The 12510-nt window shown below is 38.6% G+C and overlaps 1 protein-coding gene across 6 annotated transcripts in view; it reads left to right on the top strand.

Moving 5' to 3' along the window:
• The window catches only part of ENOX1 (ecto-NOX disulfide-thiol exchanger 1), a 365143-nt gene that overhangs the window by 1392 nt on the left and 351241 nt on the right, over nucleotides 1-12510 (top strand). The window lies entirely within an intron of this gene.

Genomic DNA, 12510 nt, shown 5'->3' with positions numbered 1-12510 from the left:
AATTCTAAATGTGGTTTGGTAGGGGCTCCTTTCTGATAGTTTCCTATCAGAAACTATAGAGGTTGACTAAATCCATCTCTGGGCAGGAGAGGCAAGAAGCTTTCAGGTCCTTCCCATGAACTATGTATTTTCTATGTTGTGTGTTACTACTTCTTTTCTCCTTATCACTGGGAGTTCTGCTGTAACGTGTCAAAAGCTTTGATGTTTTTTGCAATGTACCTCATTCATTCTTTTCCTCAGCTTTAAAATGGGGTGATAAAATGCATAGGCATTAATAAGTAAGTTGAAAGGACTTTGAAATAGTGCATGTTGTGCATGGTGTGAAATTGTAGATATACATAAAAGCGAAATAACTACTGTGCAGGTTTTACTTAAAACCTTTTTCTTTATGACGTGCTGAACTCTCTTCATTTATCTCTCAGCTTTTAAGTATGATTGTTTTTTGCAGTTGAGGTCTTCTGTCATGTTGTGGGAATGCCTTGATAGGCACTCACATTTGTTTGATTTTCGTGATCTTTTATTCTTTCATTTTGCAAAGACAAGCCACTGTCAAACGTACATGAAATCTGCTATTATGGCTATCAATTTTAAATTGCTTTTCCTGGTGCTTTTATTTATTTCTCTCTTTTATTATTTATTTATTTATGTTACAACCAGAGAAGAAGGGGGAGAGTAGGGAATTGTCACTGACTCTTCTGTCTGTCCAAATGTGCAAAAAAACCCCCAAAACCGCACAAAGATTATGTAAAGAAATGAAAGCCCTGAAACAACCTAGTGCTGAATTCCAAGAACAAAAATTACGGTGGCATGTGTGCTCGCCTGCACCAGGCATTCTGCAGCATGTGGTATTTACAGAACTTGCGGTGTACAGTAGCTCTCCAGTAGTAAGAGAACGCTTTGTATCCTTGGTAGTGAGAGAGTCTTTGACAAGTCAGCAAAACTATAGATACAGTCAAGGAGCGCTGATACACGTGTGAGTGTGTGTGTGTATATAAATACCACCAGATTGCTTGAGTTCATTTTTCCTCAGTATAGTTTGTCTTCCTCAACCTGGAATATATATACGTACTTTCCCCTGAATTTTGCGGCATTTTTTACTGCTCATCTCTGTGTGCATGTGTTTTAATGTTAGTCTTAATCCCACTGTAAAATACAAAATAATCCGGTAATAGATTTAGAAGACTTTATTGCCAGGCAAACCAGGCAATAGATCATGAAATCAGACAATAGTATTTTGTTTCCTAGCAACCCCCTACTGCAAACAGAAAACAAAACGATGGTGGATGCTTCCACATCATGATAGCTATATGTCAAAATCCCCACGTAGTAGGTACTGAAGTACTAATTGTGCAGGGAGATTCACTCCTATTTGTTTCAGCTGCTTTCCTAATAATTTCCTTTTGTGAGAAAGAGATTTGCTGGGTTACATGCAGTTAAATGGTTAAAATTTCACTCCGCTCTCTTAATAACAATGTCTGTTAGAATGAAGAGGGCACACAGTTAAGTAGTAACTGTAGGTTTTTTGCCAATAAGAATGATTTGGAGTTGTCTGTTCTTATTGCAGGACTGTTTCTAAATCTGTGCTATTACAGACCCTTGAAAATCAGATATGTCTTCTCCTGTATCCAATATGCAATATCTTTTTGGATTTTGTGTTGTTAGTCATCCTTTAGCTTTGTGTTTTAAAACTATGTTTATTAGAATATATTAAAGAAAAATCCTTTGTTGCTCCTAGGAATGGAAAGTAAAATCCTAAATGCTTCTTTGCCATGTTTACGTTCTTGGCACCCAGTTAAGCCCTTCCAATGAGTCAGTGCTATCACTGTGCAGCAGGATTGGGTCCTAAGCCATCATCTTTCTAAAAGTGCTTTTGATAATGTAGTAATTCCCCTAGTTAAAGTGTCTGAGCATTGAAATGGCATCTCGACCCTGGATCAAACTGGGATGCACTGTTGCACTGCCATCTATCTGAAAAAATCCATTAGTGCAAGCTGGAGATCTGACCTGGGATGGGTGCAGGTGTTAGTGCTCTGGAAACTGCTGGAGATGCTGAACTGCTGTAGGAAAAGGAGGTGAGCAGGCATAGATGTGTAGCTGTATGTACAATGCAGCTGAGGTGCTTCTATGCTTTTATCTCTCTTTTACACAAGAAAACGGCAAAAAGTTGTTTGCAGAGTTTTACCTACAAGTCTTCACTATCGAGCAGTATTTACAGACTTCACACAGTAAATTGAAACAGAGGTCGTTTTCCTATTGGTTGCATCAGTGAGTCTGTGAACGTGAAAATGTTATTCCAGTCTGGGAAACTGTAAAATCACAAGAAAAATTTGCTGTAGGGAAGACAGAAAACTTAGTCATGTATGCATTATTAAACAGCAATACTAGCGCTAGGCATAGGAGCGGTGTTCTCCAAGTGACTTTGGGGTTCACAGCATTATTTAACAGATAGCCTATGCAGTCACAGACTTTTTATTTGTATTGCCTGTAGGTATTTTCCTGGTTCCTCTCAAGTACAAAAGGGTTACATCAGATGCCACTTGAATAAAAAGGGTTGAAGTGGAACGGTCAGAGAATGTTATAATTCTGATAAATATCTATGAGCAGCTACTTTCTTGTCTATATTTGGAATCACACATTTTAGTGCCATAGCATGTGTGAATGGTTTAGTTTAGAACATGTTAATTGAATTTTGGAAGGCTTTATGGATTAAGAGGAAGTAGTCATTTTCCAATTTTTTTTCTCTGTTTCCTTCTCAGATGGCACTACTCCCAAACCTTGAATCTTACAGTTAGGCAATCCGCAGATGAAGCTTGATATGGCTGTCTAATTGCAGTCCTCACTTCGCCTCTGCCTGTATTTGCCAGGCAGCAGAATGAGAGAAGGCAAAGAAAACAAAAAGTACAAACTAAAAAACAAAGGGCAGAGAAAGGTCATGAAGCGTTCTGTGTATAAACAATGGAAGACATTTGGAAGTGATTTTAGATACTCTCCACGAAACTCCTGGAATGCCAACTGCATTTGTTGCTGGTGATGAATGTAAAGCTGACATGTGTTGTAATGTGGATTGGCCACTGATGGAGATGGCTAAGCCATGACCCAAACCAAAGACTAGTACCTTCTTCTCCCTCTCTGCACTAAAGATCATCTTAAGCAGAACAGTGAGTTATGTCCATTCCATTTATAGGTGTTTAGGAGACAGGGATTAAGAAACAGACAGCTTTGTTCTCTGTTTAACTACACAGTGATGGTTGTGGCTAATGAGCTACCAGGGAATGTGCTGCTGAGATGAGTATCTTGCTGAGATACACAAGCCTTTCCAAACTTTTCATAGGGCTTTCTTTTATTGCTATTTTTCAAACTGGGTACTGCATTAACAAGAATATGGAGTAACTTTGTGCATGTTTAAACCTAAAGGCTTCATGATTACTGTACTGAGGCAAATTTCCTTAGGTGTTTATTTCCTATTCTTCTTTTAAAAAAGGAATGAAAGCATGATGTCAGTTTTGGACTCTCTTGAAGATTCGTTTTTAAAATCCTGTAACCCTTAATCACTGAGCTGTCAATTCTTGCCAAATACAGAAAGTAAACCATCCAAGTGATTACAGAAACTGAAGATTTGGTTCACCAGAGCACAGACTTGCATGCCCAACTTTTTAAAAAATGTATGCTTAAGCTCATTTCTACTTGCTGAGATCGACTGGATTTAAGAAAGTGGTGAAAGTTAGGCATGTAATTAAATGCTTTGTTGAATAGGGCAAAACCTATAACCTTTGAAACTAATGTCTTTGCTTTGGAGTAAACAGAACTGCAGGACAATTCTTCCAGGATAGTAGAGTGACGGGAACGAGTGTGGGGAAAAGGCAAGTTCTTGGGGCAAGGAATATCAAATAAGAAACTTACTGATGGATAATAGTGATGCTGGGAGGGAATGAGAATTAATACATGAGTCTGGAATGTGATTTGATTGCAGAACAGCATGGTGTGTGCTTGAACTCTCAAGAAAACACTACCATTTTGATGAACAAAGAGGTGGGAATCCCTTTTTATAAGAATATTTTATAATCATATTTCACATGAACACATGTGAAAACTCTGAATATCATCTTAACAGGAAGGTATTGACAATTTGAGTGAAGCTCAAAGAAGAGCAACAAAATACTCAGGGGTTTGGAGGAGCTAGCTTGAAGGGAAAAATTCAAAAATAGACATTTCTAGTCTAAGACTGAACACAGGGAGATGGGTTAACTACGTGTCTGTATTTGAAATGTATTATAGTCAAAACAATCAGATGTTTTTCCTGCATTATATGAGAGCAGGACTAAATGGAGAAATTGAGGAAATAAAAGCTTAAGATGAATTCTGGGCCAAAACTCAGTAATAGAAAAATGTATTGTAGCCTACATTAGACTGGGTGTAGCGTGACCCCTCATGACTCCTCAGATGTTTAAAATAAGAGTAGGCAGCCTGCTGGCAGGTGTACTGGAGAAGGCAATTCTGCATTTTCAAGGAGACGAAGTACAATATCTAACGGCCCCTTTTCATGTTTCTGTTTTGTTCTAGTTTCAGCTGAAGGTGGCAAGAGGTCAGATCCTGGGCCAGCCAGCCTTGACTTGGTTTCCAGTGCTGAGACATTTGGGTTTTGTGCTTTTATAAATGCAGGGCTTGGAACAGGGTCATCACATGGTCTCAGGTTGAGCCCATCATATCATCGTATGGGTCAGGTGGATGTGCAAGGATTAGCTACAGTAGATTTTTTAGTAATCAGCTATGGGTTATTTATTTGTTTGTTTTCTCTTTTGAAAACATTGAGCATTGCAGGTGGTGTAAGGAGCACAGAGGTGACAGCTTCCTCTTTCTTGACAGTTTCTACAGCATTTTGTTTTATCATCTGAGGACACTTACTGCCATCAGGTGCAATACTGGATAGCAAGTACTACTCCTTCCTTCCTGTCCCCCCATCATGATGCCCTGATCTCACCACAGCTGTCTCCTGTGGTCTGGTTAAGTCAGTGTGCAGTGCAAGTCCTAATGATCACTGCCATAAGTAGCATGTTTTCCAGAAGAGACTGAGAAAAGGGGAGAGACTTAGAGATGATCTTTCCATGGGTGCCTTGCTTTAAATGTCTCCATCACCCATGTAAACTAGGAAAAGACTTAGCCAGGGAATGTGCACATTCAAGGTGTAATGACAGTTTTCTTGTGGAATCTTTTCCTGGAATGAAGTTAATACACTGATTTATTGCAATTCATGTGCTCGAAGCAAACATTCAGAAAACAAAAAATAGTTGTGCAGACTGATATCATCAGGGAATGTTTTCCAACAGCCATGCCAATTGCAGAGGAGGAGGTGGATTTCCCTCTGCTGTGCTTTATGGATACCTGACAGCCAACTGTTTAAACAAGGCCTATTTTGGTAACCATCAGGTAAAAACAAGTGATTCAGAATAACCATTCTTTGCATGTTAATGATTAAAACAGTAATCCTGCAGGAGTACCACGTACAGGGAAACACTGCTCTGGGGTAGAGCTGGTTGGTGAGACTGACCTTTGGCTTAAGTACTTGATGGCACAAGAAAAGAGTGTTTTGAAATAGTGGAAGCTAGGTTTAGGTCTTCTGTGTGTAGTATAACATGGAAAAAAATGGTCTGTCTATTAAAAACCAGTACACTCCTAATACATCCCGGGTGACTCCTTATATACAAATCCTCTGAGAGGTAAGCCAGGTTCAGACTTTGCTGGTGCTTGCCTCTGGGAGTTGGTGGATAATGTTGGTGATGGAAGTCTGAGAAGAGGTTGAATGAAATTGAAGGAAGTTTTGTTTTTAAGGCAGGACATAAGGATTAAGACTGAGGTTGGTTGCCAATGTATTGCTTTTGCCAGACAGACAGTTCTTGATGGATGGATAATTTGTTGGTAGATGGGTAAGTCAGATAAATAGAACCCATACAACTGAGTGGACCAAGCTTGGAAGGTGCTGGTTATCAAATTTTGTAGATTGGTTTACTTCAAATTTCTTGTGTATGTTAATAACACTCTGCTGTGCAAGTGTGTCTAAGACCAGGCTTCTTGTATGGGATAGTTTAGACTGAAAGGTACCATGTAAATGTAAGATTATTATCTCTCCTTTGCAGGGAGAAGCTAGGTCAACAGTAATCTTAATTGCAACTTGTTTCTGTTAATAGATCTTTATTTTTAGAGTTAAGTTAAATGAGGCTTTGAAGTGTTTTTATACAGGTACTTTTAACATAGCGTTACCATTTAGGATGTGGGGCTTGATATACTAGATCTTAACCATACTTGTGGAGGAACAGTTCCTCCATGTCCATAGTGAATATTATACAACTATTCTAGTATGGCAGGTTGCCTCTATGTAGGTTGTAAAGGGACCTGTGCCCTACACACTGTAAAAATGCTTCAGGACATAACAGCTGTGCCTGGGGTAGAATACAGTGAGGATTTAATAGTATTTTTAACAATTCTTTTTAGAGTTATTCATTCCTTTTAGGAAGCATTTTGTCAGGGAAGCAAAGAAGAAATGAAATAGAAGGAGCTGATAAAGGCGTGGGGTGAATTTAGGGAGGTGGATTGCAATAACCACAATGAGAGCTTGCTCTTAGAACGAGCACTGGTTCTTTTGCCCTTATAAGAAGTATTTCAGCAATGACAAATAAGTTTGTTTCATCTGAAAGCAGCAGATTGCTTCCTAATATTTTGCTGGTCTGACATTCTGTGAAATTGTGTTATATCCTAATTCAGTGGCTGCTCTGTATACAGAATAAGAGCTTGCTATTTTCTACCAAGTGAAGCATTCCCTCTTATTCTGCAGTGGTAGAGGTATTTTGCTGTTAGAGATCCATGGATTAATCTCTTATGATGACTTCTGATAGATATTGGCATGACTCAGAAGAGGGAGTTGCATTTTCTGAATATATAGTCCACTTAGAGTTTTTCTTGGAGGTGGGACCTTTGCTTAGCAGTGAAATCTGCTGAGATCACAGCACAGGGTGGTATGGTTACAGACACATCAGAGACTGTGGCTATGGTTCTCTGCTGTCAGTTATAGATGTGAACAAGCACTTACGTGGATTTACTATCTGTAAATGGGTGGTCTATTCATGCATCCTCACTCCTCCCATGCACACACACATCTGGCTTCTACTGTCTTCAGGCAGAGCATAAATGGAGGTGCTTGGTGGCAGGCTGTTCCATGAGAAAGCTGAAGATTTAAAGATCCTGTAAGGTACATTTGATTTAGAATCTTCTATACATTGTCTTTCCATTAGCTTGCCTAAAATGAGCATCCCTTTGGTTATTTTCATTTTAGCAAATGAAGGCACCCTTGGCTGTTTTTCTGGTTCGCGTTTATTCATATCTTCAGAGTAAGAGGAAATACCATTTGGGCTGATGAATCATTTTCTGCAATGTAATCTCCCATTTCATATGAACCAGATAGCCATTACCATTTTATTTCATTGACAGCCTGTGAGGGAACATGCCTTTTCAGTTCCTAGAGGCACCAGGGTGAAACTTGAGTAAGAGCCTCAGTGTGCTGTTGCCAATCTACTTAGCTACCCAGTTTTTTGCCAATTCTGTAAGCTTAACAGTATTATGTAAAAACATGTGAAACCAGGTATGGTGTGTATGTCATTAGTTGGGTTTTTCAGTTTTATTTTTCATGGTATGTTTACTTAACTTCTGTTTCATTTTACACAGCTTATGTAATGTGTAGTTTATATTGTTTTCTTTACAAAAGAGAAGGGAGCTGTAAATTCACCCTGTGAAGGAAACTATTAACATTTTTTTAAGTAAAAGAGACTGGAAAATTGGAATTTCTTTTTCAGTTTCTTGGAAAATATTAAGGGAGGTTATGTAACTGCATAAAGTCTCTGGGGAAAAGGAAAAAGAAGGCTTGCTGATAATGAAAGAACTGAGTAGCTGCTTAATGTAATCCACTTTTCATGGAAAGTGATGAGAAGGGAGAGAAGGAGACTGGCGCAGTCAGACCAGGCTTCATTTGTTCAAATCTGGAAGTAGGCAGCACATCTGATGGGCAAGTCTGTATAAGGCCAGCTTGCTCATCTTGTGCCTATGTTTACCTTTTCCACATTAACAAAGCTGATTCTGTTTGGTAATGTATACTACAAGTAAAATAGAAATTATAAAAGTAATAATTTTCAGGTTCATCTTGCCCAAGAATAGAGGGAATAGTTTGAAGCGAGTTAGTCAACTCACTGTAATCAAACAATTATTTTACACCTCAAGTATAAAAGCTGTGTGAGTAGCTCAGCAGAAAGGACCAGTGGTCATCATGAAATTATGAAGAAAATCAGCTTCTTTTGTGTCAGAAAGGCTACCAAATGAAACTGAATCTTGAATTGAATGCAGAAGGCTGAATTTGATGATCCTGAAGCTGAGATCCCTTGAGAGCCCCTGTGTCATTGAAGTATAGCTGTGATGATCACTGAAGTCACAGTTCTAGGTTTTGGTGACTCTTCAATGTCATTTTGTTATGGAGGAATCATTTTGTTACTGGAGGGGACAAAGAGCAATAGCCACTCATGTGTTAAACCCTAGGAAAATGAAGACTTCAGAGGTGGTGAGAAACTTCCTTTCATGCTAATACAAAATGAGCAATATAGAGTGAGATGTAAGCCTGTGTGTACTGCCCTTTCAAAGACATTTAAATTCATTAGTTCACTGTTAAACGGATGAAGGAAAAGGGCGACACAAAACTAAAAACGCAAACCTAAATTAAACAGCACTTCTGTTAATGCAAAGTGGTTTAGTGAATGTGAAAAGTGTTCAGAGGGTGACTATAAGCATCCATGCAAGGCAAAATGCAGACCTTTGTAGTGCTCCCAGCCATGTCTCTGAGGGATGCCACGGGATGGCTGTACAACAAGGAGGCATTCTGTAAGTGCCTGAGGAGCAAGCGTAGTAGTGGCAAAAACAAATTGAAATGAGAACTTCTGAGGTAGGTTTGTCCTGATGCTGAGTTCATCTCGGTGAGAGAGAACCATCTGTCTGATTAGGAATTGGCTGGAAACAAAAACGAATACTTATGCTTCCTTCCTTTAGTTACTCGTGGACATCATCTGAGGAAGATTTTATTTTCATTTTTGCCTCTACTCTGTGGTCCTCAGTACTGCGACTTTATTTAAACAGAAGTTGAATGTGACATCTGTCAGGAATTTTTATACTGCATTGTATAATTCTTTTATTTTTTTTTTTCAAATATAAAAACTACCCAGAGACTCCCACAGAGAAGAAGAAATCTTAGGAAGGCAAGTAATGATGGTTTCAGAAGGATTTCCAGAGCTACAGCCTGTTGAAGTTCCAGTTCAGATGGAAAATTTCTTCATCTAATTTGCAAATAACTGACACCAGGTATTTGAGAAAAATATTGAAGGAGGTCTCAGTAGCTATGAAAACTGAATTGCAAGATTAATGTTTTATGTGAAGATGTAGAACAGGAAGAAGTCTGACCTACAAGGAAAAAAGTCTACAATGCCCACAGGGAGTAGAGTAAGAGTAATAGGCTGAATATGTTGCAAGAAATAAAAAGTTTAGAAAGTTATTTCTAGTGGTAAGAATGCAGAGGGATCCTAGCATGGGTTGTGTGAACATTGTGGGGCTTTATCAGCTGGGGTCTTTAAGAACTTGATGGATATAATTGTGTTGCCTCAGAAGGATGCAAGTGATCCTGTTGCTTCGGGTTTCCAGCTCTATTTGTCTGTGATTCTCACCAAGCTCTACAGTGAGTGGGATAAAAGGAAGTGAGACAGTCAGGAGGAGTATGGTTTCCTAACTTAAACTGAAATCCAGATGATCAGTCTGTTATCCCTGTTTGTGTCAGAACAGTGGAATATATAGCAGTTGAGTTTCAGGACTCGCTGGCAGTTGAACATGCATTGTTCAGGCTTGAAAATTTTCTTCCCTGTGCTGCTAAGTGTGGGGCATTTTTCCATGTTGCACAGTTATGCTTGAGACGTTTTGATAAATTCACTTGGTCATGCATGATCCCATGCTAACACAACTGCAGGTTCAGACCTGGGTGGTGCAAAAACATCATGAAGCGTAGGTAGAGAGAAAACTAATCTGTCTTCAAAAAGCTTATCTAGCTGTATCCCAAATTGTTAAGGCACCCCTGAAAAGAAACTAAAAGAATGGTAGATTTGCTGTCTAGAGACTTATGACTTAGCTACTGTGTTTTTGTACATTTTATGCAGAGTTGTGTGCTTTCAGTTCTGGACCATGTTGGAGGAATAATCATGTTACAAAATTAGTTCAGTAGTCTGCGGTTTGTGTTTTCAATAGTAAATGCTTTATGGACTTGTAGCAGTGTTTCCAGTGGCTGTCTTCAATCAGAGGAAGAAAGTTGCCTGCGTTCTGGGAAGTGTGTGGGGAAAAGACTAAGGGTCCATTAGACTCTAGTTTCTGCTTTTCTCCAGATGTTTACTCCATAACTAGTAGTAAAAGTAGCACGTAGGCAAATAAAAATAACGTAGTATGCTAGAAGTACCAGAATATGAGTTCTTTTGGCAGAAAATGTTGAACTATCCCAGAAAACAAATTAGTTCCTGTGCATTATGTGTTCATGGAGGTTTATATGAGTAATGAGTCAAATGTTCTTTTAAGATGTATGGGGCCAGATTCAGATCCCCAGTGATTTAAATTTTGAGTAATTCAAAAGATATTTATGAGTTATACTTCAATAACAGATTACAATCTGGTTCTTATTCCATGAGATTTTAATAAGGTTATAAAAGGAAAATTCATCTTCATTTTCTGAATGTGTAGCAAGTTACCTAATTAATCCAATATTGTCTTCATTCTGGAGGAGGCTGTTTAACTTGAATTTCTTTGTCAAATAGCATGCAGACAAGCTCATGTGGTGGTAACATCAACTAATGATAGAGTTATCCAGATACACAGTTCTGTCATTAACTTGAATTGTTTTCAGTAGAGAAAGACCACATTGCTGAAGAGAAGAAAGCATGCTATTTTTGCAGTCACTCTGCAATTAGCTCATATAACCCCTGTGTTCGTCATGCTTTGTGTAAGATCCAGGGTGACCAACTGCAGGTCATTTATGTGAGAACAAAGACCCTGGGGCTGAGAGACAGTTTATTAAGATAATACTGTGGTGTGAAGATCAACTGTCACAGCAGTTGCCAATGGAAGCGTGTCTGTATTTACTGTATGCTCGCATAAATAGGAGTTGCTTGAGTTGGGGTGTTTTGAATACTAAAGAACAGGGAAAATAACCAGAGAAATGGTGGTGGTGTGAGCATGGAGCTGACTTCACTTTGTTTTCTGCAGGTTGTCCTTTAGTGCTGATTCCTCTGTGGATTTTTTAATGCAAGATTGAGTGCCTGCCATTTTAACCATGGGTTGTTTATTATTTTTGTCCTTTAATCATCCACATATTTTCATTAAAATGAAGGGACCTCTGTCAGTCTTGGTCGCTCTTGACCAATGTCACCCAAAGTTAGCAAAGAGAAGGGAGGAGAAACAGATGAAGTTGCAGACAGAACATAATTTAAGGTTCATTCTCAGGAAGCAGGGCTAAAAAGTATTTTTCTCAGATGTTTCTTTTTCCAGATAGAAAAAAAGAAAACTTGAATTGAATTCTTTCATCCATGTCAAAGAGTACAAAGTGTGTTGTCGCTTGCTGGTGCCTCAGTGTATTTGTCACTGGGAAGCCCACAGCAATGTGCTCTCTAAATGGTTTATGAAAAATGGACATACAATCTGTTTAATACAAAATAAACTTGTTGCTTCTATCTGTTAAAGCAAAACAAAGCTGCTCTTGTTTGTAGACGACTTGTTGACCTTGAGAGTGTGTTGTAATGGCAGTTTTGGTGCCTTACTAACCATAGTAAGAGAAGCAAGTTCTTTGTCACAGTGCCTCATAAAGCATTTTCTGTGTACGTTTTTCTACTAAAAATCTTTGATAATCTGTCGTTAAATCTGAAAGCTTCTTATTTCAGCTTTACAGGAACATCAGATTCTTCTCTCCTAAGCACAAAGAAAACTCCATGCTTAAGATTCCGTTTTGCAAACCCTTCCCCCTTCTTGCAACATTCATATGGAAATACACCATTAACTGTGAAATTCCCTAGCAACCTTAACAGCCTAGAAGAAGGGATCCAAACCCCAGGAATACTCAGTTCTCAAGAGAATTTGTACTGCTTTTTTTAATATTCATTATATTCTAATAAGTGATTTGATAAATTCTTTCGAGGGTCTCTCCTATTATTTTTCTCTCCACTCAAATCGTTGTTTTTCTGCAACAGTGCAATATTCCTGCTGGTGAGAAGTGGCACCCAAAGCTTCTTACCATCTCTCCTAGAAAGCCTTCAAAAATCCACTTTTACTTCATGGTGATTTCTTTGCTCATTTCTTTACTGGTCTGTAATTAATTTTTCTTTTTATTGATAAATTAGTCTTTGACAGCTGATGGAGGAATTATGAGTACTTTATAACGTAATAAATTGCTTGCTAACT

This window comes from Lichenostomus cassidix, chromosome 1, assembly GCF_008360975.1.
Source record: "Lichenostomus cassidix isolate B80296 chromosome 1, HeHo_3.0, whole genome shotgun sequence".
NCBI lineage: Eukaryota > Metazoa > Chordata > Aves > Passeriformes > Meliphagidae > Lichenostomus > Lichenostomus cassidix.
This window is presented reverse-complemented; position numbering and strand designations above follow the sequence as displayed.